Source organism: Bos grunniens, chromosome 22 (assembly GCF_055505025.1).
Source record: "Bos grunniens cultivar Pamir isolate PY7600 chromosome 22, Bosgru_T2T1.0, whole genome shotgun sequence".
Classification (NCBI taxonomy): Eukaryota; Metazoa; Chordata; class Mammalia; order Artiodactyla; family Bovidae; genus Bos; species Bos grunniens.
In genome coordinates this window covers 8,401,199-8,425,489 of record NC_141186.1, presented here as the reverse complement: position 1 = coordinate 8,425,489, position 24,291 = coordinate 8,401,199, and the positions used below count along the sequence as shown (strand labels likewise).

At 45.9% G+C, this 24,291-nt stretch overlaps 1 long non-coding RNA gene across 1 annotated transcript; it reads right to left on the bottom strand.

Moving 5' to 3' along the window:
- Nucleotides 1-3,669: 3,669 nt before the first annotated feature.
- On the bottom strand, nucleotides 3,670-23,772 carry LOC147347999 (uncharacterized). The gene is made up of 3 exons (XR_015150897.1): nucleotides 23,492-23,772; nucleotides 7,633-7,850; nucleotides 3,670-3,877 (listed from the first exon to the last, which is right to left on the bottom strand). It is a non-coding gene; the product is annotated as an uncharacterized LOC147347999 (long non-coding RNA).
- Between the last annotated feature and the right edge of the window lie 519 nt (nucleotides 23,773-24,291).

Sequence of the window (24,291 nt, the reverse complement as noted above, 5' to 3'; positions counted from 1 at the left end):
TCCCAAGTTCGATCCCTGGTCAGGGAACTAAGAACACACAAGTTGTGCTTCACAGTCGAAAAATAAAAAAATAAACAAGGTCAGTGATAAAATACTCCATAATAGTTGTCCCCAAGTTTCATCCTTTCCTTCTACAGTAATCAAATGCCTGAATATTAGCAGGGGACTTGGCAATCTAGAACAAAATTACATTCTCCCAGGTGAGTGTGTAACTAAGCTGCACACAGTGTTGATATAAAGCAGAAATGGTCTGAGCAACTTCCTGGACATACACTTAGAGGGAAGGAGAATGCCCATGTATATTCCCTTCCCTCCTTTCTGCTACTAGAGCAGTGGTTATGGCTCCCGGTGCTGGAGCAGCCACCTGGGACACAAGTGGAGAAGGAGCTTAGAAGACGACGGAACAACAATTCACCCTAACTGAAACAAAACTCCTTTCCCGCAGGTGGGGAGCCGCAGGTAGCAGAGCATAAACGAGATGTTGTCCAGGCAGAGCTGGTGGGACGGCCCAGGGCAAAGGTGCAGACCTGAGGGACTTCCCTGGCGGGCGAGTAGTTAACAATCTGCCTTGCAGTGCAGGGGACACGGGTTCGATTCCTGGTCTGGGAAGGTTCCATGTGCCACAGGGCAACTAAGCCCTCATGTCACAACTACTGAGCCTGCACACCACGACTAGAGAGGGCGTGAACCAGCGAGGTCCGCACGATGCAACGAAGGTCCACGTGCTACAGCTAATGCCTGACGCAGCCAAATAAATAAATGGATTTTTTTAATAAAGAATTTTTTTTTAAAGGTACAGACGTGGTATCTTATCACACTCTAAGGTGCACATTTTTTGCCCATTTTAACATCTCTGAAATTGATTTTCATCTTACAACGAGGGCGCACTACAATCACCATGTGTCATATTTTACATTTTTAACACTGTTGAGTAAAAAGAGGTACCGAGCAATGGTGAATATCTCACATAAAATATGGCCTCACAAGCTGGTCATCTGATCCCTTGCCATTCCACGCAAAGCTCTTCATTAAACCATCACTGGTGGTTTCTTGGAAGACAGACAACCTGCCAGTCAAGGTGAAGCACTGGGGGAAATTCCAAAATTTTTTTTTTGTATTTTGAGTATTTATTACCTTTGTATAAAATGTATATGTTATCTTTAATTTGTAATACTTTATAATATTGTGATGGTTTTTGCCATGTAGCAACATGAATCCGCCATAGGTATACATATGTCCCCTCCCTCTTGTACCCCTTCCCACCTCCCTCACCCTCCACCCCTCCAGGTTGTCACAGAGCGATGGTTTTGGGCTCCTTGCATCACACTGCAAACTCCCACTGGCCATCTATTTTACAGATGGCAATGTGTACATTTCAATGCTATTCTCTCAAATAATCCCACCCTCTCCTTCCTTCACTGTGTCCAAAGTCTGTTCTTTACGTCTGTGTTTCCTTTGCTGCCCTGCCCATAGAATCATCAGAACTCTTTGCAGATTCCATATATATGTGTTAATATACAAACTATGGGGAAAAAACATGCTGTCTTTTTCTCTCCTTCCACCCAATGTTACGAGAGTGATGAACTCAGTAAAGAGCCAGCCAGTCACAAACACAGATGGAAGGGGATATAATTCTGCTAGGAGAGGGACTTTTTGTCTGTGGCCAGCAATCTAAGTTGGCTGGAAGTCAGTACTTTTACGGCCTTGAAGGATAAAAGATAAGAAAGTTAGTTTCCCTAGGCAGAAGTGGGAATTTCAGAGGACAATGAATTTTCTCAGAGAGCAGAAAAAGGTGGTCCAAATGGACTCACCAATGAAACGCATTCTACAGACAGAAAAGAGAACATTCACCATGCTAAGTCGCTCAGTCGTGTCCGACTCTCTGTGACCCTATGGACTGTAGCCCCACCAGGCTGCTCTGTCCATGGGGACTGTCCAGGCAAGAATACTTGGGTGCATAGCCATTCCCTTCTCCAGGGGATCTTCCCAACCCAGGGATGAAACTCACATCTCTTACATCGCCTGCACTGGCAAACAGGTTCTTTACCACTGAGCCACCAGGGAAGCCTGAAGTCCAGTGTAATCTGTGCCATGGACCAGTGTCTACCATAGTCCCCATTTTCCCTTTCCAACATGGGGTTCATGTTGTATTAACTTGTGTCCACTGAGTTACTACATATTGGCCATGCTGTGATTAGATCACTTCCTTTTAGTTCAAAGACCACCAGATCAAGGAAGACTATCTTTTTTCGCTGGTGTGGGGGGAAATGCTCTGAAGAAACAGCCTGCTTTCTGTTGGTCTTCAGATATCTCCACCAAGTGAGTCTGTATGATTCGTGCTGGGACATTCAGAGCCAAAGCTCTTCAATAAAGAGCTGAATATTTTATCTGTAAAAAGTTTAAGGTTCTTCATTATTTTCACTTCTAGTATATATTGTTACCTCTCAGACACAACCTCAATAATAATTTTGTTTAAAAAAAAACAGAAATTTGACAAAATAAATTATGATTCTAAACTTGATCTTATATTGTGGGTTGAAAAAACAAATCTCTTATAAAATGAAGATCAGACCATCTGACAATTTCTGAAAAACAAATCAGGAGAAGACTGTCTTCTCTTTTTTAATATTTCTTTATTTGGTTGCTCCGGGGCTAAGTTGTGGCACACGGGGTCTTTAGTTGCAGCATGCAGGATCTAGTTCCCTGACCAGGGGTTGAACCTGGGACCCCGGCGTCGGAATGCAGAGTCTTAGCCATTGGATCACAAGGGAAGTCCCAAGGGAAGACTGTGTTGCTCTGACGGGCAGGACCATGCCTCACCCAGAGATCCTGGCCTTTCACAGAGAAGCAGAACCAAATGGGACTCTGCCCCCAGTTAAGGGGTGGGGAGGCTCTATGTAGGGAAAAGGTACACAGATACTTGACTAGCCGAAGGAATTGGCCACAGCAAAGGCTATTAATGACGGATGCTTCCCTCATGTATTATAATAGATAAATATCTATTTCAACTTTTAAACCAGCCTCATGTTTAATGGGAAAACACAAGAAGCACTCCATGAAAGCCAGGAACCAAACAAGAATGTCCACCATAGTACATGCATGTTAAGTCGATTAGTGGCTTCCGACTGTTTGTGACCCCTGGACTGTAACCCTCCAGGCTCCTCTGTCTATGGGATTCTCCAGTCTAGAATACTGGAGTGGGTTGCCATGCCCTCCCTCCAGGGGATCTTCCCAACCCAGGGATCGAACCTGAGTCTCTTACATCTCCTGCATTGGCAGGCAGGTTCTTTACTACTAACATTACCTGGGAAGCCCATTATTTACAATGGTTCTGAAAATACTAAGCAATGCAATCAATAATAAACAGAAATATAAAGTACAAAGAATTTAAAAGTGGAAGCAAAGTTATTTGTCTTTGTAGTTGGTATGATTACTAACTAATAAAAGCCCAAAACAATACAAATTTTTTGTAGGTTGGATGACTACAAAATTAATACAAAGAATTTAATAGCCAGTTAGATTATTAAGGAAGAAAATCTCATTTGTAATAACCAAAAAGGATAAAATATACAGAAATAACCTAAATGTGCAAAGTTGATGTGAACAAAATTTAAATTGCCCCTGAGGGATGCACACCAAAAAAGGACTTGCACGAATGAGAAAACGTACCATATTCTCAAACAGGAAATCCCTTTAAAAAGCAGACCTTTGAAAAGTAGACATTTGAAAAGACTTCCCTGGTGGTCCAGTGGTTAAGAGTCCGCCTTGCGATGCAGGGGCCGTGGGTTCGATCCCTGGTTCAGGAGGATGCCCCATGCCTCGGAGTAACTGAGCTGGTGCACCACGAGTACTGAGCCCGCATGCTAGGGCCCATGCTCTGCAACAAGAGAAGCCGCTGCACTGAGAAGCCCGCGCACCCCAACAAAGTGTAGCCCTCGCTCGCCACAACCAGAGCAAGCATGTGTGCAGCAACGAAGACCCAGGGCAGCCAAAAATAATCTAAAAAAATTTTAAAGCATGTGAAAAGAGAAACAGATGCACAGACACAGAAAATGAACTTACCGTCACCAAAGGGGAAAGAGGGGAGAGGGATAAATTAGGATTTGGGGATTGATATACCAGACCACCTGACCTGCCTCTTGAGAAACCTATATACAGGTCAGGAAGCAACAGTTAGAACTGGACATGGAACAACAGACTGGTTCCAAATAGGAAAAGGAGTGCGTCAAGGCGGTATATTGTCACCCTGCTTATTTAACTTCTATGCAGAGTACATCAAGAGAAACGCTGGGCTGGAAGAAGCACAAGCTGGAGTCAAGATTGCTGGGAGAAATATCAGTAACCTCAGATATGCAGATGACACCACCCTTATGGCAGAAAGTGAAGAGGAACTAAAAAGCCTCTTGATGAAAGTGAAAGAGGAGAGTGAAAAAGTTGGCTTAAAGCTCAACATTCAGAAAACAAAGATCATGGCATCTGGTCCCATCACTTCATGGGAAGTAGACGGGGAAACAGTGGAAACAGTATCAGACTTTATTTTTCTGGGCTCCAAAATCACTGCAGATGGTGACTGCAGCCATGAAGTTAAAAGACGCTTACTCCTTGGAAGAAAAGTTATGACCAACCTAGACAGCATATTGAAAAGCAGAAACATTACTTTGCCAACAAAGGTCAGTCTAGTCAAGGCTGTGGTTTTTCCAGTGGTCAGGTATGGATGTGAGAGTTGCATTGTGAAGAAAGCTGAGCGCCAAAGAATTTATGCTTTTGAACTGTGGTGTTGGAGAAGACTCTTGAGAGTCCCTTGGACTGCAAGGAGATCCAACCAGTCCGTTCTAAAGGAGATCAGTCCTGGGTGTTCTTTGGAAGGAATGATGCTAAAGCTGAAACTCCAGTACTTTGGCCACCTCACACGAAGAGTTGACTCATTGGAAAAGACTCTGATGCTGGGAGGATTGGGGGCAGGAGGAGAAGGGGACGACAGAGGATGAGATGGCTGGATGGCATCACCGACTCGATGAGTTTGAGTGAACTCCTGGAGTTGGTGATGGACAGGGAGGCCTGGCGTGCTGCGATTCATGGGGTCGCAAAGAGTCGGACACGACTGAGCGACTGAACTGAACTGAACTGAAATACTCATCGCTATATATAAAACAAATAACCAACAAGGACTTACTGTATAGGACTTACAGGGAACCATATTCAATATTTTGTAGTAACCTATAAGAAACACACATACACACACATACACTTATATGTATATATGTTTAACTGAATCACTATATATCGCTATATATATATATATATATATATCGCTATATATAAAACAAATAACCAACAAGGACTTACTGTATAGGACTTACAGGGAACCATATTCAATATTTTGTAGTAACCTATAAGAAACACACATACACACACATACACTTATATGTATATATGTTTAACTGAATCACTGCGCTGTACACCTAAAATTAACACAACACTGTAAATCAACTCTACTTCAATAAAAAATAAAAGTAACGTGAGAGACTGCCAGATATTAAGATACACTATAATACTATGGGGCTTCCCAAGTGGCGCTAGTGGTAAGGAATCCGCCCGCCAGTGCAGGAGCTGTAAGAAACCTGGGTTCGATCCCTGGGTCAGAAAGATCCCCTGGAGTAGGAAATGGCAATCCATTCCAATATTCTAACCTGGAAAATTCCAAATGGACAAAGGAGCATGGTGGGCTATATAGTCCATGGAGCCACAAAGAGCTGGACACGACTGAGCACACGCGCACGCACACACACACAATACTACAGTGACTAAGTTAATATGGTACTGGCACGTGAAAGGATAGACAGACAGATTAAAGGAACAGAATTTAAAGCCCCCTCCCCAAAAGATTTACAAATAAACATTTAACATACGATAAAGATGATATTTTGAAACAGTAAGAAAAAAATGGTTTCAACAAAATAATGTTACATGTTAGTCGCTCAGTCGTGTCCAACCCTTTGCGACCCCATGAACTGTATGTAGCACACCAGGCTCCTCTGTCCATGAGATTCTCCAGGCAAGAATACTGGAGTGGGTTGCCGTTTCCTACTCCAGGGATCTTCGTGACCCAGGGAGGAAAAACTAAATTACCAGATAGCAGGGCTGCCACATTGCAAATATTTTTTCCTAATCTGCTGGTATTTTTTTTTAACTTAGCATATGGTGTTTTTTTGCAATGCAGGTGTTTTTTATTTCTATTTTTGCTTTATGTAGTTAAATACATCCATCTCTTTTCTTATGACTTCTGGGCAAGTCTTGTCCACTTTGAGATTAAAACCATTTTCATATTTTCTACTAATACTTTATGACCTTATTTTTTTAATACTTAAATCGCTGTTCCATCTACATCTTATCTTGATGGAAGATGTGAGAGTGAGGCCATGTTTATTTCTCCTGGTGTGATTTCACAGAGAACCAAGGTGTGTTCAGAGAAGAAAAGTGAGTCTAGGGAATTCCCTGGCGGTCTAGTGGTTAAAACTCCATGTTTCCACTGCAGAACTGCAGCAGACATGGGTTCACTCCCTGGTAGGGTAACTAAGATCCTTCATGCCTCTAGGCATGGCCACAAAAAAAGCAAAAGCAAAAAAAAAATGATTCTTCCTTTACTTCTAGGACAAGAGCTAGCTCCCAACCGCAGGGAATCAAATAGCTTGCACTGGTCAGTCACTTCTTCAGCTCCAGTCCTGAGAACCCTCACAATAAAACGTGCAGTCACCAGCGGCCCTGCACTGCCTCCAAGACAAAGGTCAAAGGCAGGCTGAAGGCACTTGGGACCTGGCCCGGCTTTTCAGTGCAACCCCCCTCTGGCTCACTCCCTGCCCCTGAGTGCCCTCACTGATTATCTGGTGAAAGAAATGCCTTGTGTATCCTGGAATTCACTCTTAACCACATTCCTCGTCTGGCTGACTCATTTTTCAAATCTAAAGCCAGTCATTACAGGGAACTCCCTGGTGGTTCTGCGGTGAGGACTCCGCAGCGTCACTACAGGGGGCACAGGTTCAATCCCTGGCCAGGGAACTGAGATCCCACAAGGCTCACGACTCGGCCAATTAATCAGTCACAATCAAACAGTCAGAAATAAAAAGAAATAAATAAAGTCAGTCATTACCTACCCCTGGGATGCCTTGCCTTACACAGACACACACACACACACACACACACACACGCACGCTCCACCCACATCCCTCCCCCTGGGCCAAGACCCCTCCACACATATCCCTGCCAGAGCAGAAACCACAGTCCACGCTGGGCTGTCCCCCGCCGTGTGTCTTCCCTACTGGACTCCAACAAATGTGCCCAATGCTTCTGCCCCTCCCCGACCTTGTGCACAGAGATGCCGAATGAATGATTCAGAATGAGTGAAAGTCTTCCAACCCTGATCCCCTTTATAAGCATTCTTCTAATGTCAAGAATGCCAAAATCATCAGGAAGAATATAATATATTCACAGCAGTAATATATGTAATGTCCAGAATAATACATACTATAAATGCTTCATTTCTAACAGAGTGACACTTAGTCTGCCATTCTGCTACACAACAGCCTGTTGGTTTTTGCAAAAATGGCCCAAGTATGCTCCTCCCTGTATCCATACCTCTTTTCAGTGTGATGATTGTGCAGCATCTTCCTTCCAGAGGTGGAGAGTATTTCTTTGTCCTTGAGGCTGACCTTGGGACTTGCTTTGGCCAATTAAGTGTGGCAGAATTGACATCGTTCCCATTCCAAGCCTGGGCCTCAGGAGTCCTTGGGTGTTTTTTTGTTCCTTTTTTATGGAATGCTCACCCAGCCATGTGGAAAGTTAGATCTAGCCTTCTGGAAGATGAAATACATACGGTCAGGTCACCTCTATCACCCAAGGGGACCTGAAACACCCAGAGGCAGACAGTCTAACTGACTGGCAGCAAACCACAGGCACACGACTGACCCTAGTCAGGACCAGAAGAACCGCTCAAAGCCCCGCACAAATTGCAGAACCACAGAATCATGAGCTTAATGTGTTGGGATGTATTTTTTTAAGTCACTATGCTTTGGAATGGCTTACTACGCACTTAAAGCTAATTTACAGGGGACTTCTCTGGTCCCCTGCATTGCAAGGCAGATTCTTACCCACTATCCTTGGTCAGGGAACTAAGAGCCCACCTGCCATGGGGCAGCTAATCTGATGCACCGCAACTAGAGAGACTGAGAGCCACAGTCTGAGCCTGTGCACTCTAGGGCCCGAGCATGGCAAGAGAAGCCCTCTCACCACAACAAGAGAAGTAGACTGCAATGAGGACCTAGTGTAGCCAAAAAAAAGCCTATTTACAACTGGTTATTGAATTATTGGGCTTCCCTCGTGGCTCAGACGGTAAAGAATCTGCCTGCAATGCGGGAGACCTGGGTTCAATCCCTGGGTTGGGGGATCCCTCCAGAGGAGGGCATGGCAGCATGGTAACCTACTCCAGCATTCTTGCCTGGAGAATCCCCATAAACAGTGGAACCTGGCAGGCTACAGTCCATGCGATCGCAAAGAGTCAGACACGACTGAGCGACCAAGCACAGCATTGAATTGCTGCCATCCTTCTATATCAGTTACTAAATATTCATACCAAATCCCCCACCAGCAGCAAAGAGAGCCCTGGCTACTCTAAAACCAGCAACAAGGGCAAATGCTGGGCCCAGCAGGGATCTTAAGTACATATGCTGTTTCTATAGCCTGGTCTCTCCTGACTAAACGATATTAATGAGGTATCAGTTGTTAAATATTAACATCTGATCAAAGGGGAATAGCTAAACGAGCTCTAGCATATCAGAATATTACACTGTCACTAAAAATAATCATATGAACTGTCACTCCATAAAGCCCTGTTAATAAGATAATGTTAAGTGGAAAAGAACAGATTGCTACCGACTGGTATGCACCCACTGTAGTAACATCAAATGCCTATGTGCACAATGACAAAAAAGAGAATTGATATTATAGTACCAAGAGCTTGGTGTTTTTGTTCTCTGTAACTATTTTATTTTAGTGCATAATAAGAGAAAAGCAACTCTAAGTAGAATACACTTGGCAACTTGTCTTCTTGGAATTGAATTATCTCAGAGCAAAGCCCTGATGTTGAGTAGAATGCATTAAGAAGAAATATTTCATTTCTTTGTAGGTAACATATCCTAAATGTCTATTTAGATTTCTAACTTATTTTTAAAGGGACTTCCCTAGCAGTCCAGTGGTTAAGACTTCCTGCTTCCAAAGCAGGGGGTGTAGGTTCAGTCCTTGGTGGGGACATAAGATCCTACATGCCCCAGGGCACGGCTATAATCAATTAACTAATTAAATAGCCTATGCCCAAGCTCTCTTTAAAAAATAAAAAAATAAAGTGATTTTTTAAAAGGTTAAGATGTTACAAAATAAGAACAAATCAATGTGTTCTAGAATGAATCATGCTTGTTTAAGTAAATACTAATTCACACTGGGTTAACTTTGCTCCATCAGCTTCTCTCCCCCAACCCAACATGGACAAGAGCCTGTTTCTGCCAAACTAGATGCCCAAATTCTTGTGATACAAAATCTAGAGGATGTGTATACCAGACATTGCCAAATTCCTATACAATATCTATTCTTTCTGTCTTTATTAACATGACCCTGATTTTTTTTTCTCAGGGTTGGAAGGTGAAAACTTACTTCCCCAGGATCCCTTGCTACTAGTGATGACCATGTGACCATTTCTGGCTAACAAGATGCAGGTGGTAATCTAATGCGAGGGGCTTCTGGGAAAGTAATTGTTTTCCTGATATAAAGAAATACAGAAGTTCTGTGTGAAGTTTTCTGCCATAACTCTGTAACTGTAGTGAGCTTTTTGAGGATAAGGGCTTCATCACTATTTTAAAGTCCTCCTCTACATTGTTTTAGCTGAGTGCACAGGAGCTCAATTGAACAAACAAGAATTAAAAGGACATCAAATAATTTTTAAGACACAAAGGTTGAATTTTAGAATGTGGATCAATGATTCTTTGAGTTCCTATATGCTTTATTTTAAGAAATAAAGAAGATGTAGTACATAGATACAATGGAATATTACTCAGCCATCAAAAAGAACAAAATAATGCCATCTGCATCGACATGGATGGACCTAGAGATGATCATACTAAGTGAAGAAGTCAGACAGAGAAAGACAAATTTCATATAATAACACTTCTCAGTTCAGTTCAGTTCAGTCAATCAGTCGTGTCCGACTCTTTTCGACCCCATGAATCGCAGCACGCCAGGCCTCCCTGTCCATCACCAATCCCAGATAACGCTTCTAGGTGGAATCTAAAATACAACCTCAGGAGCTAAATCAACTCAGTTGAGTCTAACTTTTTGCAACACTATGTAGCCCACCAGGCTCCTCTGTCCATGGGATTCTCCAGGCAATACTGGAGTGGGTTGCTGTGTCCTCCTCCAGGGGGATCTTTCCAACCCAGGGATTGAACCCACATCTCTTATGTCTCCTGCTCTGGCAGTGGGTTGTTTACCACTAGCGCCACCTGAGAACAAAGCAGAAACAGATTCACTGAGGTAGAAAAAACACTTATGGTTACCAAAGAAGGAAGGAGGTTGCTGCTGCTACTGCTGCTGCTAAGTCGCTTCAGTCGTGTTCGACTCTGTGCGACCCTATAGACGGCAGCCCACCAGGCTCCCCCATCCCTGGGATTCTCCAGGCAAGAACACTGGAGTGGGTTGCCACTTCCTTCTCCAATGCATGAAAGTGAAAAGTGAAAGTGAAGCTTTCCTCACTTTCCAAGTTGTGTCCAATTGTTTGCGACCCCAAGGACTGCAGCCCACCAGGCTCCTCTGTCCATGGGATTTTCCAGGCAAGAGTACTGGAGTGGCGTGCCATTGCCTTCTCCCACAAACTACTATATATAAAATACATAGACAACAAGGTTCTACTGTATAGCACAGGGAACTTTATTCAATAGCCTGTAATAAACCATAGTGGAAGAGTATGTGTATATATATACACTTATTTTTACATGTATATATACTTGTACTTATATGTTTATGTATTTATATTTATATATAAGCATGTTTAGTGGCTCAGTCATATCCAACTCTGCGACCCTATGGACTGTAGCTCCCCCCAGGCTCCTCCATCCATGTGATTCTCCAGGCAAGAATATTGGAGTGGGTTGCCATTTCCTCCTCCAAGACATCTTCCCAACTGAGGGATCGAACCCAGGTCTCCTGCATCTCCTGTGTTGGCAGGCGGATTCTTTACCACTGAGCCACCTGGGAAGCTCTCTCTCTATGTGTGTGTATGTGTGTGTGTGTATCTGAATCACTTTGCTGTACACCAGAAACTAATACAACACTGTAACCAACTATACTTCAATAAAAAATAATAATAATAAAGAAATCATTCATCAGGCATATGTCTTCTGCCTTCGTCCACTTCCCTCTTCTGGCCTGGAATACAAATATGATGCCTGAAGGTGCAGCATCCATCTGTGAGAATGAAGAAAGCTACACGGCCTCAATGGCAGAGCAGAAAAGCAGAAGGAGCTGCTGCTCCAGCTGCAGAACACCTTGCGATGGACTTTTCTGGAGGGAGAAGAAGAAACCTGGTACTTGTTTTAGCCACTGTAGTGAGGTTCTGCAACATGTAACCAGACACAATCTGGTTGATATAAAGGTGGGACGGGCGCTGAGAAAAAGGAGGATGGGATGGGGGCTTTGGACAGAAAGGCCAGGCCAGTCCATTTCAGAAAGAAGCAGATGGGAGGAAGGAAGGAGCAGGAGAAGACCCAGCCCCGGACTGCAATAAGGGAGCCAGGTAGGTGTTGGCACAGAGATCACGTGAGAAGAAAAGGCCTTTGGAAGTGTTATTAGAGCTTAGGAATCACAGCCCCTGAAAGGTCGCCAGCAGGGTCCTGTCACAATGGAATTCCTTCTCAATTACCTCTGGCTGCTGCATTTTATCTTTGTGTATAGTGGGGGGAAGAGTGTCTCTGCAGTGACCCAACCAGGTGGAGCCCCAATATTTACTCTGGTGAATAAGCATCAACTCAGGCACACTCTGAAAGAGCAGAGACAAGGCAGCGGGAGATATGAGGTCAATCATCCTTTCAGGATTCGCTGTGGAATCTCAAGCCAGTATGCTGCCGTATGTGGCCTCAGGCTCCCCTTGGGGAAGCAGGGGAGCAGACCAAACATGCGGGGAGAAGCCTTTCGGCTCAGTGCCTATAGTAGCCCAAGAGTTACTGCAAGAGAGCATACCTGGATTCCTCAAAGGATATCCCTACTTTGGGTACTGATCCTTTTGGGCTTTGATGGCTGTACAGGGTGTGAAGGAAAGAAACACGTGCAGAAAGAATGAAGGTCATCCTAAGTCATGAACACCTGTCCACCAGCCACTCTGACTTGAGTACTCTGATGAAGATGGCCAAAAGAGGAGTCAAAGCTCCGTAGCTGGGCTACAGCTGAGCGCTGTAGCTGTAGCTCCATAGCTTCTCCAAAGCCCTTCCCACCTGGCCGGCTTGGACTCAGAGCCTTTCTTCCCCTGTTTCCCACACACATCCTCCTGTCTGGTTCCCAAGCCACCCACAGAGTCCTCAGCCTCTTGTGATACTCCACACTGCCCTCTCTCTCAACCAGTCCCACCCTCTCCCTGTAGGAGATGGCTTCCCTTTTTGACCTGGAAAACTCCTACCCATCCTTCAGGGCCCAGACCCAGTATTTTGAGAAAAATAAAAGCAGCCCTGGGAGCCTTCAGCTAGTCACTGGCCCAGCTGCTACCAGCTAGGTTGTGACGTCCCCTTGATAAACAATTTCATAGAATATCAACACCATACCACATGGATATCATACCTGAATAGAGAGAGAAACAGAGGCACTGTGCAACCAGGAAAAGGACCACATCTCCCCTCCTGGGGTTGAAGAAAGCTGCCATGGCTTCTTTTTCAAGAACGTCTCTATTCCTCACTCCATTCCTCCCATCTCTTAGACAAAAGGTATTAAGATGCCCAATCATCAAACTGCCCCTCTTTCTAACAACACTATCCCAGAATAAACCCCACTTCCTTGTACTCAAATCGCCAAACACAAACCCAAAGCCACTGTGATGCCCCTCTGAGCCATTCTTACCCAGCACTGCATGGTTCCCTGGGGTGCGTGTTTTCTCTTCACGTAGCAGCTTACTAACCCAAGTCCGACTCCATGTGCATTCCTGGGGCCCTTGCCAAGTGGTTGGTGACAATCTCTTTCTCTTTGATCTGCTCCAATCCAACAGAGCTAATCTCCCCTCCCATGGACATCTACTATCTGGAACATTCTGCTGTAACATTTCTCCTTGGTTCCACCATCTCGCTACCTCTCTCCTAAAAGGCCTGCTCATTCCCTCATGATGAGGTCCATGTCTTCCTCTGCACTGAACAGGTCCCTTGGATGTCTTTGAAACAAATGCCCCAAGACCAACCACCACTGGGAGTTCCCTGGCAGCCCAGAGGTTAGGACTTGGCACTTTCAATGCAGTGACCCAGGTTCAATCCCTGGCGGGGGAAGTAACACCCCACACCACGTGCCACACATGGCCAAAATTTTTTTTAATAAATATTCTTTTAAAGACCCCACATCACAAAGCAGCATGACTAGACCTCTAAGAATCTCAACCCTAAGCACCAAAATGGTCCTAACTCTTCCCCCTTCCCGGTGCACACATCACGTGGAACCACAGGACGGGAATATTAGAAAGTCCTTCTTCATCAGCACTTGCCCTGCTGCTTTTCATTTTTGCCGTGTGCGCTCTTCTTAAATTTGCAACGTTGCCATCACTGCCAATGGCCCGTAGAGGCCACCTCTGTGGCTGGAACCTCCCCTGACAACAAGACGCCACGTTATTGCAAGAAGAGGACTGCAACCGCAGGCAAATAACAGGAGCACAAGTTAATGAGTTGAGAGCACCGAGCTCCTTCAGCAGAGGAAAGAAAGGAAGAGTCCTGAGGATTAAATCACATCCATAAAGTGTCTGCAAAGAGGCGTCAGAGGGGCTGCTGGCAGCCTAGGGCTGAGGTTTAACACGCACCGGTAACAGTGCCACGAAGCAGGCTTGTGGAGAGCAGCGTTTGCTGAAATGCCCCTTTCTATTTCTTTTCCAGTTTAAACACATGGACGTGCAGGCCAGCTTCACTTCTCCTGGTCCTGGCTCGACAGGACACCGCCAGGAAAGGCGGCCACAGTCCATCTTCCAAGGTTCTCTGTACAAAACCGCAACTGCTTTCACAAGGAAAATGTGATTTTGCTCAGCTTTATGGAATGTGGAGCAAATATTTTTTTTCAAAGACAGCTTAGGTGGGTTTTTTTTTTCCCCTCTCTGAAATGGTTCCCTAGATGACGAGGGTAGTACAAACACCACTCGCTCACCAAAATTTAAAAATGAAAACTTAAGTCAGACAGAAAGACAAATATCATATGACATCGCATATATGTGGGATCTTAAAAGGGTGATACAAACGAGCTTATATACAAAACAGAAAGAGACTCACAGACGTAGAGAATGGACTGTGGTTACCAAGGGTGAAAGAGAGATAAATTAGGAGAGATAAATTAGGAGGTTAGGATTAACAGATACACACTAATATATATAAAATAGATAATCAACAAAGACCTACTGTATAACACAGAGAACTCTACTCAGGATCTCATAATAACCTACAATGGAAACGAGTATGAAAAAGAATATGACTATATAGGTATAACTGAATCACCTTGCTGTATGCCTGAAATTAACACAACCTTGTAAATTGACTACACCTCAATAAAATTAAAAAAAAAAAAAAGAAAATGTCTTCTCTGCTCCCATTTCCCCACTCCCTCGTACAATATCAGACCCCACAGCCCAGTACCTCGCTCTCATCAGAAAGGAAACAGGGTCATAGACACACACAGGAAAGAAGGGGCCCAGCAGGACTCTCTGGAAGAGAAGAGACTTTTTCTTGTCGTCTTTTTTGCCATAGTTGAGGGGAGGCTGAAATAGAACAAAATGGCCCCTTTCCCTTTTTTTTCCAACAAAAATTAATTCTGCAGCCACAGGAAAGTGTTGTAAACCAGACGCCGCCTCTCAATAGTTTAAGAAACATGTGACTTGCAGAATCACCTCAATTTTGTCACCTGGAAAGTAGGGTTCTCTTACCTGACCTTAACATCAAAGGGATGTTATAAGAAACATTCATACAATATCTTTAAAGTCCCTGTGATTTCTCAGAGGAAAAAAAAAACTGAATATGAGGTGAGACTGTCAATGTAGGCATGTTCAAAAGTGAGTGAAACAAGTCTTAGCCCTCAAACCACACTCGCCTTGCTGCTCAGAATGCCAGCCCGGCCAGGACTGATGGTGGCGGGGGGAGCACCCAGGCTCCTGAGCAGGAACTGCCCGGTGTCGTGTGGTTTCTCTGCACCTGATCTGCACTGGAATCGGGGACACACCTGGTTCCTGAACTTGGCCCTGTTTTATCTCACAGCGTGGAGGGCCTCCAGGGAGTCAGAGGGAAGGGTCAGCCCTCCTACCCCACCACACAGTCCTCCTGGAGCCTGGGCACCATCGCTGCCAACCCATCGCCCCACCATCATCACCAGCTACTCATCACCATTCCCTGCCTAGACCTCCATCACTCAACTCACACCCATCACCACCCACCGGACCAGCATCACCCTCCCATCCCCACGAGCAGGTGCTAGTGTTACCAACCAGGGTTCCTGGCCTTCCTCAATCAATAGAAATTGATCGGAGGCCAGATAAGAAATTCAGGCGAGGTTCTACTGGGGCCCCTGCTGCAGAAGAGGTGGGGCAAGAACAAACAGCAGTCCCTTGCTCTCTCACTCCCTTGGTGGGGTGGCGGGGTGGTGGGGGGAGGCAAGCTCATTCCTTACATGGAGTGAGGGTAGGGGTCAGACCAGAGGGGTGCTTAGAAGGTTTGCCCACCCTTTAGGTGGTGTGTGCAGAGGGCATGCACAATACCTGCTTTTGCTCCAGGCTCTTCAAAAGTGGCGGTTGGGTTTTTCAGTCTCTTTGTATCTTTTATCCAGAATTTGCCCTAACTGCATGTGCAACACAGTTATTTTTAGCCCCATATAGTTTCTTTGTATTTTGATGCTGGAGGAGAGGTGTGGCCAGGTACAAATGTGCATGTGCGCTCAGTCCTGTCAGACTCTTTCCAACCCCATGCACTGTAGCCCTCCAGGCTGCTCTGTCCATGGGCTATCTCAGGCAAGAATACTGCAGTGAGCTGCCATTTCCTCCTCGAGGTGATCTTCCTGACCCAGGGACCAAACCCACGTCTCCTGCATTTGTAGGCAGATTTGTTACCACTGGCGCCAGTGCAGTGTTAGACCAGGTGCAAACACTGCAGCAAAGGGTCCCCGGCCTGTCTCCCTGCTTTGAAAACTAACCCTATACACAGAGGGCAGACATAGACCAAGGAGAGAGGCAGCCACTCCAGGTGGGGAGGAGGCAGGTGTGACAAGCCAGGGAACTTACACATGAGGCTGGTCTGGGGCACCACAGTCGAGGGCATCTCCCCACCCACCTGCCAGAATCTTCCAAGTTTAAACAGAGGCTTTAACTGGCTTCGGTCACATACACCGTCCAGATGATCCCCATACCTTACTCTCTCTCAAGGCTGTCCTTGAAACTGGCTCCCCTGTGGGGCCATGGGCGGAAGGTACATCCCAAGGACAGGGGAAGTTGGGAGAGGGTGGCAGCTCTCAGGTCAACCTGCGAGGAGACAGAGTCCACGGAGCTGACTACTGGTCTAGACCGCCCTATGGATCCACGCAAACCTTTATATTTGTCATCAGAGAATATTTAGCAAGTCGCCTAGGACAATAACAGTAATAATCATAATAGCTCATAATTCTGAGTACTCACTGCATACCAGAGACCATTCTAAGAGCTTTTCATGTGTCAGCTCATAAGCAGTTCATGCAGGAAGTGTTACTGGACCTATTTCCCATCTGGGGGAGCTGAATCACAGAGGCCAAGTGATTTACTTCAAGTCCTACCGCTAGTAAGTGTCATACCCACCCAGAGCCCATGACCAACGTGTCACACTGCTATCCCACAAAATAAATACAGGGCATGTTAGTGAAGGGCACTGGTTAAGTTCCCTGGGTTACTGGGGTACCTGGGCCAGAAAGCCCAGCTGAAGCTGCAGCCATTCATACTCTGGGCCATTTGCTCACCCCAAGTACACCACACACTCGAGGACAAAGCTATGGTCCTCAGTGATAACAGCCAGGCATGATGAGCCATGTACACCCTTGGTTTTCTTCATTCTCACAAGAATCTCCTGAGGTAGGTATAATATCTTTCTTATTTTATGCAAGAGGAAACTGAGGCTCAGAGCAAATCTACAACCTGTCTGACTGGCATGCAGCAATACATCTGAAAGAACCATGTTCAGAGTAGTCACCTGGACCCAGTGTGCAGAGTTCTGTAAGAAACTAGAAGCCACAGCCCTTGGGTCTCTGCTGTGGCTTCAGCATCCAGGATGGAGCCTGAAAGGTCAGCTACAGTAGATGAAGACACCCATGCACACCTGAAGGAAGGAATGACTGAAAGAAACAGCGGTGCTCGTAATCAAAGTAACAGCCAAATGGATCCAGGACATGGAACAACAGACTGGTTCCAAATAGGAAAAGGAGTATGTCAAGGCTGTATATTGTCACCCTGCTTATTTAACTTTTATGCAGAGTACATCATGAGAAACGCTGGACTGGAAGAAGCACAAGCTGGAATCAAGATTGCCGGGAGAAATATCAATAACCTCAGATATGCAGATGACACCACCCCATGGCAGAAAGTGAAGAGGAACTAAAAAGCCTCTTGATGAAAGTGAAAGTGGAGAGTTAAAAAGTTGGTTTAAAGCTCAACATTCAGAAAACGAAGATCATGGCATCCAGTCCCATCACTTCATGACAAATAGATGGGGAAACTGTGGTTGACTTTATTTTTCTGGGCTCCAAAATCACTGCAGATGGTGATTGCAGCCATGAAATTAAAAGATGCTTACTCCTTGGAAGGAAAGTTATGACCAAACTAGATAGCATACTGAAAAGCAGAGACATTACTTTGTCAACAAAGGTCCATCTAGTCAAGGCTATGGTTTTTCCAGTGGTCATGTATGGATGTGAGAGTTGGACTATAAAGAAGGCTGAGCGCCAAAGAATTGATGCTTTTGAACTGTGGTGTTGGCGAAGACTCTTGAGAGTCCCATGGACTGCAAGGAGATCCAACCAGTCTATCCTAAAGCAGATCAGTCCTGGGTGTTCATTGGAATGACTGATGTTGAAACTGAAACTCCAAAACTTTGGCCACCTGATGCAGAGCTGACTCATTGGAAAAGACCCTGATGCTGGGAAAAATTGAGGGCAGGAGGAGAAGGGGGTGACAGAGGATGAGATGGTTGGATGGCATCACCAACTCAATGGACATGGGTTTGGGTGGGCTCCAGGAGTTGGTAATGGACAGGGACGCCTGGTGTGCTGTGGTTCATGGAGTTTCAAAGAGTCAGACACGACTGAGCAACTGAACTGAAGTGATACCCAGAGAAAACCATAATTCGAAAAGACACATGCACCCCAGTGTTCACTGCAGCATTATTTACAAGAACCAGGACATGGAAGCAACCTAAATGTCCACAGACAGAGGAAAGGATAAAGAAGGTGTGGTATGTACCGACAATAGAATATTTCTCAGCTACAAAAAAATAATAATGATGCCATTTGCAGTGACATGGATGAATCTAGAGATTGTCACACTGAGTGAAGTCAGAGAAAGCCAAATAGCATATGGTATCACATATGCAGAACCCCCAAAAATGGTACAAATGAGCTCATTTACGAAACAGAAACAGTTACAGAAAACAGTCTTACGGTTACCAGGGAGGAAAGGAGGGTGAGGGATAAATCAAGAGATTGGGATTGACATATACACACTGCTATAAATAAAACAGGTAACTAATAAGGACCTACTGTATAGCATTCCACTTAATACTCTGTAATGACATTTATGGAAAAACACTCTTAAGAGTGGTTATGTGTGTGTGTATAACTAATTCACTTTGCTGTACACCTGAAACTAACAACGTTGTAAATCAACTATACTCCAAAAAAAAATTTTTTTAATCGTGCTGATATTGAACCAAAAGGGATGGAGTACCCATATTCCTAGAGATTATTCAATATTGTGATATTAAATAAAGCTAATATTTCATAGGGCTTCCCTGGTGGCTCAGACAGTAAAGAATCCGCCTGCAATGTGGGAGACCTGGGTTCGATCCTTGGGTTGGGAAGATCCCCTGGAGAAGGGAAAGGCCACCACTCCAGTATTCTCGCCTGGAGAAGTCCGTGGACAGAGCAGCCTGGTGGGCTACAGTCCATGCGGGGTTGCAAGGAGTCGGACACGACTGAAGCGACTTTGCACAGAACAGCAATATTTTATAATTTAAAAATGTAATAACAGCCAACAATCCTTAAAGGTCAGAAGAGCAGGGAGAGAGAGCAAACACGTTAATTTTAGAGTCACTGTGGCAGGTGGCTGGAGCCCAGAACCAGCCTCTGCAGTAGGGACCCTGCCCACCACATCATTTTCCTCCCGTCCCACCCTACTTCTGTGTGGGGGCAAGTGAGGGTTCGCATAGCTGTTCCTCTGACCCAGGCTCATTTGTAAAAGTGGCTGCTGCCCTTTGCAATGAGACACTCTCAGACCTCCATTCTGAGCCCTTAAATACATCCAGTGACCTATGTGCTGATGTGTGTGGTCAAAGGACGTAGTGTAAGATTGTTCCCATTAAAATCAGCCCTGGGGCAACCACCATGTCACCAAGTTGCAGGCCTGGCTGGGTCCTGGGATTTGTTATAGAATCACAGTCTCTCTGTGCCTATAAAGTTCCGGTTGTATAAAGACCCTCCCAGGGTCTGGGGGAAAATGGATACACGTTTATGTGTGGCTGAGTTGCTCTGCTGTGCACCTGAAGCTACCACAACATTGTTAATCAGCTCTACTCCAATATAAAATAAAAAAGTTTAAAAGAAATAAATAATGAAGTCCCTCCCTCCTACTCCATCTCCCGCCTCTGCCCTCCCCCGACACACACAAGTGCAGCCACTTCCGACAGCCGCTGACTTAATGAAAACCCTTCAGCTTTGCTTCTGTCCTAACGGAGCGTCTGTTCCTACCAGAACAACAAGACAAGTATACTCTCTCCTTCATAAATTTGGTTGTGTGTTTTGTTTTGTTTTGTTTTGTTTGCAGGGTTGGGAATAGGGAGAGACAGCAAACGAGCTGTGGGCACTAAACAAGTTCTCATCTGTAAGAGACTCGGTTTTTCTTATCACATCTTCCTAGACTCACAACGCCTAGATGCCTCAGCTCATGGCCGGATATCAGCTTCAGAGCCTTATCACGGGGCCTCAATTACATTGTTAACAGTAACGAAAAAAACTGGAACCAATTTTAGAACAAGAGTTAAAAGAGGAATGAGAAAAATCCCTGCTGTGATCTTTTAAAGCATTAGTTGGGAAATAGTTCCCTCCTGTGGTCTAAGTGGAAATTGCCGCTCTTACCCAGAAAGCTTTCCAGTCTCTAGAGGTTAATACACTTTCTTGTGCTACTGTGAACCAAATGGGCAGTCAGGTAAAGCCTATGGACTTCTTCCTAAATTCATAAAGCAAAATGTATAGAATTACAAAGGGAATCAATTATATTTAGATTTATTTTCCAATTATTATAAACAAGTGGGGTCTATACTAATATTATATGTGCTTTTTTGACAGTAAATAACAAGACCTCATGGCAGGTCTATTTATCATAAGGGCAAAGTAGTGATGAGTATAAATGACATTTTGAAAAATCAGTGGCAACTGTAATATGATATACAAATACCTAAGATTTCGAGAAGAGATATATCACAGGTACCAGTAACACCACACTGGTCAGGATTTGACCTTTTGTTGTCATTTATAATTGAAGGAAATTCTGTATTTCAGTTGTGTACATGCTCAGTCGCTCAGGCGTATCCAACTCTTTGCTATCTTATGGACTGTAGCCGCCAGGCTCCGCTGTCCACAGGGTTCTCCAAGCAAGAATACTGGAGTGGGTTGCCATTCCCTTCTCCAGGGGATCTTGCCGACCCTGGGATCGAACCACATCTCTTGCATCTCCTGCATGGGCAGGTGGGTTCTTTACTATAGAGCCACCTGGGAAGCCATATTTCAGTGAGAGCTTAGTAAATACAAAGCTCCAAATTTTTCTCATTCTAGTAGAGGATTTGACTTCCTGAATTCCATCCCCTTGAGGACCCTTTGGGGTTATAGGGCCCAAGTAGTTTATCTACGTTAATTTATTCTTGGAGTGGTTTACCCTCAGGAGGCATGGAGTTTACCAGTTTTGTAGTATTTCAGGGGGAAATGCTAGTGTTAGCTCCAGGGTGTGAGAACTGAGGAATCTGGATGAAATGGCCAGTGAAACAACACTACTCTGAAAAGCAAGACACCAGCTTCCTGTTGCATCCTGGCTAAACATGCCAGAAATGGAAGTGAATTACAGCCAAATAGAAATAAACCTGAAGCCACAGAAGTGCCAACACTTTCACCAAATTCTCCCCAAGTGATGGAGAGTTTGTGCTCGAAACCATTACAACAGCCAGCAGCACCTACCCGAGCAGGTGTTGGGGACGCTGCTCCTTTCCTGCCATCAGGGAGGCAGAGGCTTACAGCCCAGGGTCCCGCCCAGATTCACACAGGACCCGGCCCAGGTCAGGCTGCTTCTACCAACCAGTCTTCAACCTCCGCTCAGTGTTACCGGTAGTTTGTAAACTGGGGACTTTCGGGGTGAAATCAACAGCCACTGTGAGAAGGCCCCTGACCCCAGGAGACCCCAGTGAATGAACCCAGGGGTTAGTCAAGGACCCCAACTTGGAATGAAAAGTTGAAGGGGAAGCCTGTCCTCTGGGAAGGGCAGCTGTGAGCAGGACCCATGGGTTAGCCAAGGACTCCCCCCACCAATCGTGGAGAACGACCAAAGAGCATGACAACAAAGGACCCCTAGTCCAGAGTGTCTGACCCACTTTCCACAAGCCTCTCATCTACCAAGCAGTTCCACAGCACGTCCAGAGGCATCCCTTCTCCCTGCTGGGCTCCCCAAACCTCACGTGGCTGCACCTCTCCTACCCAAACCCTCTTGGGACCTCTGTTGCCAGCGGGGCTCCCTCGCTGCCACCCTTTCACACCCCTGGACTCCCCACACATGACCTTTGTCTAAACACTTGACTGCTGGGACTTCTCTGGTGGTCTAGTGGTTAAGAATCCGGGCTTTCCGTGAGCCACAACTGCTGAGCCCCTGCTCTAAAGCCTGCAAGCCACACCGAGTGATCCAGAGAGCCTACAGCCAGTGTTCTGCAATAAGAGAAGCCACCACCGTGAGAAGTCTGCACAACAGTTGTCCTCACTAGAGAAAGCCTGAGTGCAGCAATGAAGACTCAGCACAGCCAAAATCAAAAAGAAAAGAAAAGAATTATGAGGAATAATATAATTCAGAAGGAAATAAAGAACATCTGAGAAAAAAAAAAAAATCCGGGCTTTCATTGCAGAGGTCATGGATTCGATCCCCGGTGGGAGAACTAAGATCCTGCATGCCACCAAAAAATGAATAAATAAACACTTCACTGCCCAACCGGCCCCGCCACTGCCTCCCTGCTACACACACACACAGACACACACAGGTGAAGAGGGGTCTCCCTTGGCCATCTAGACACAGCGGGAAGGGGTGGAGGAGATAAAATGGCTGATGGCAAGACTTGAGCTCATCTCCTGTCAGGAAAACCCCCAAGTGACAATTAACTGCTGAACAACCACAGACAAAAAAAGACTGGAACCTACCAAAAAAGTTCCCTAACTCCAAAGGCAAAGCCACAATGAGACAGTAGAAAGGGTGCTTTCACAATACAATCAAATCCCACACCCACTGGATGCGTGACCTGCAAACTGGAACAGAATTCTGTCGATGAGGTTCTCCCACAGGAGTGAGAGTTCTGAGCCCCATGTCACGCTCCAGGGACCCAGGGGTCTGGCATCGGGAGGAGGAACCCCGAGAGCACCTGACTTTGAAGGCCAGTGCGGCTTGAGTGCCACACAGAGCTAGGGGAAGCAGATTGAGAGACTTCATTGGTTTTTTGTGGGGTTTTTTGGGTTTGCTTTTTATGGAGGTTTTTTGTTTGTTTGTTACCACACTGCCTGGCTTGTGAGATTTTAGTTCCCCGACGACCAGGGCAACCAAGGGATTGAACCCACAACCCCTACAGTGGGAGCAAGAAGCCCTAATCACTGGACGGCCAGGGAAGTCGCCAGAGACTCCACACTTGGAGGGCATACGAGGCACCTTGGGCGCTGGGACTCAGGGCAAAAGCAGTGACTCCACAGGAGCCTGCACCGTACCTACCTCGGGTCTTTGAGGGTATCCTGGGAAGGCACAAGCAGACACTGGTGGTCGAGCCACGGGGAAGGCTCCTCAGCGTGAGCTCTCTGCAGACCGCCGTTTGGGCGCTGAGACCTGGCGGGCACCCACAGCCCTTACTTAGGCTCCGGTGCGGGACCCTTCAGGCCCAACAACCAACAGGACGGGAACGCAGCTCCACCCATCAGCAAACAGGCTGCCTAAAGTCGTCCTGACCCCACAGCTCTCTCTAAACAAACATAACTGACGTCCTGGCCCAGCCCACCAAGGGATGAAACCAGCCCCGCCCACCAGGAAGTCTGCAGGAGCCCCAGACCACGCCCATCCACTCCGGGGTAGTCACCAGAGCCAGAAGAGCTACCGTCCTGCGTCCTGCAGAACAGAGACCACAAACACAAGACGTGAAGCAAAACACCACAGAGAAATATGTTCCTGACAAAGGCACGGGATAAAACCCCAGAAGAACTAAGTGAGATGGAGACAGGCAATCTACCTGACAACGAGTTAAAGGCAATGATCGTAAAGATCTGAGCCGAAATCTCGGAGGAACACAGTGGGAAGAACCAGCAGTGGTGTCCCATTGCCTCCGCTCTGCCGGCTCCTCCTGGATTCTTGACCATTCCAGGCCCTCCTCGGCCATCTCACCAACTGCAGGCTCTGTCTATGGCTGAAAACCTGTTTAATGTCCCAGGTCTCCCCCACAGCATGCAGTGGACTGGTCAGGACACTTTCTGAAGCAGGGTGTCCCTTACCTGCCTCACCTCGCTGTCCTTCCTAAGCAGGTC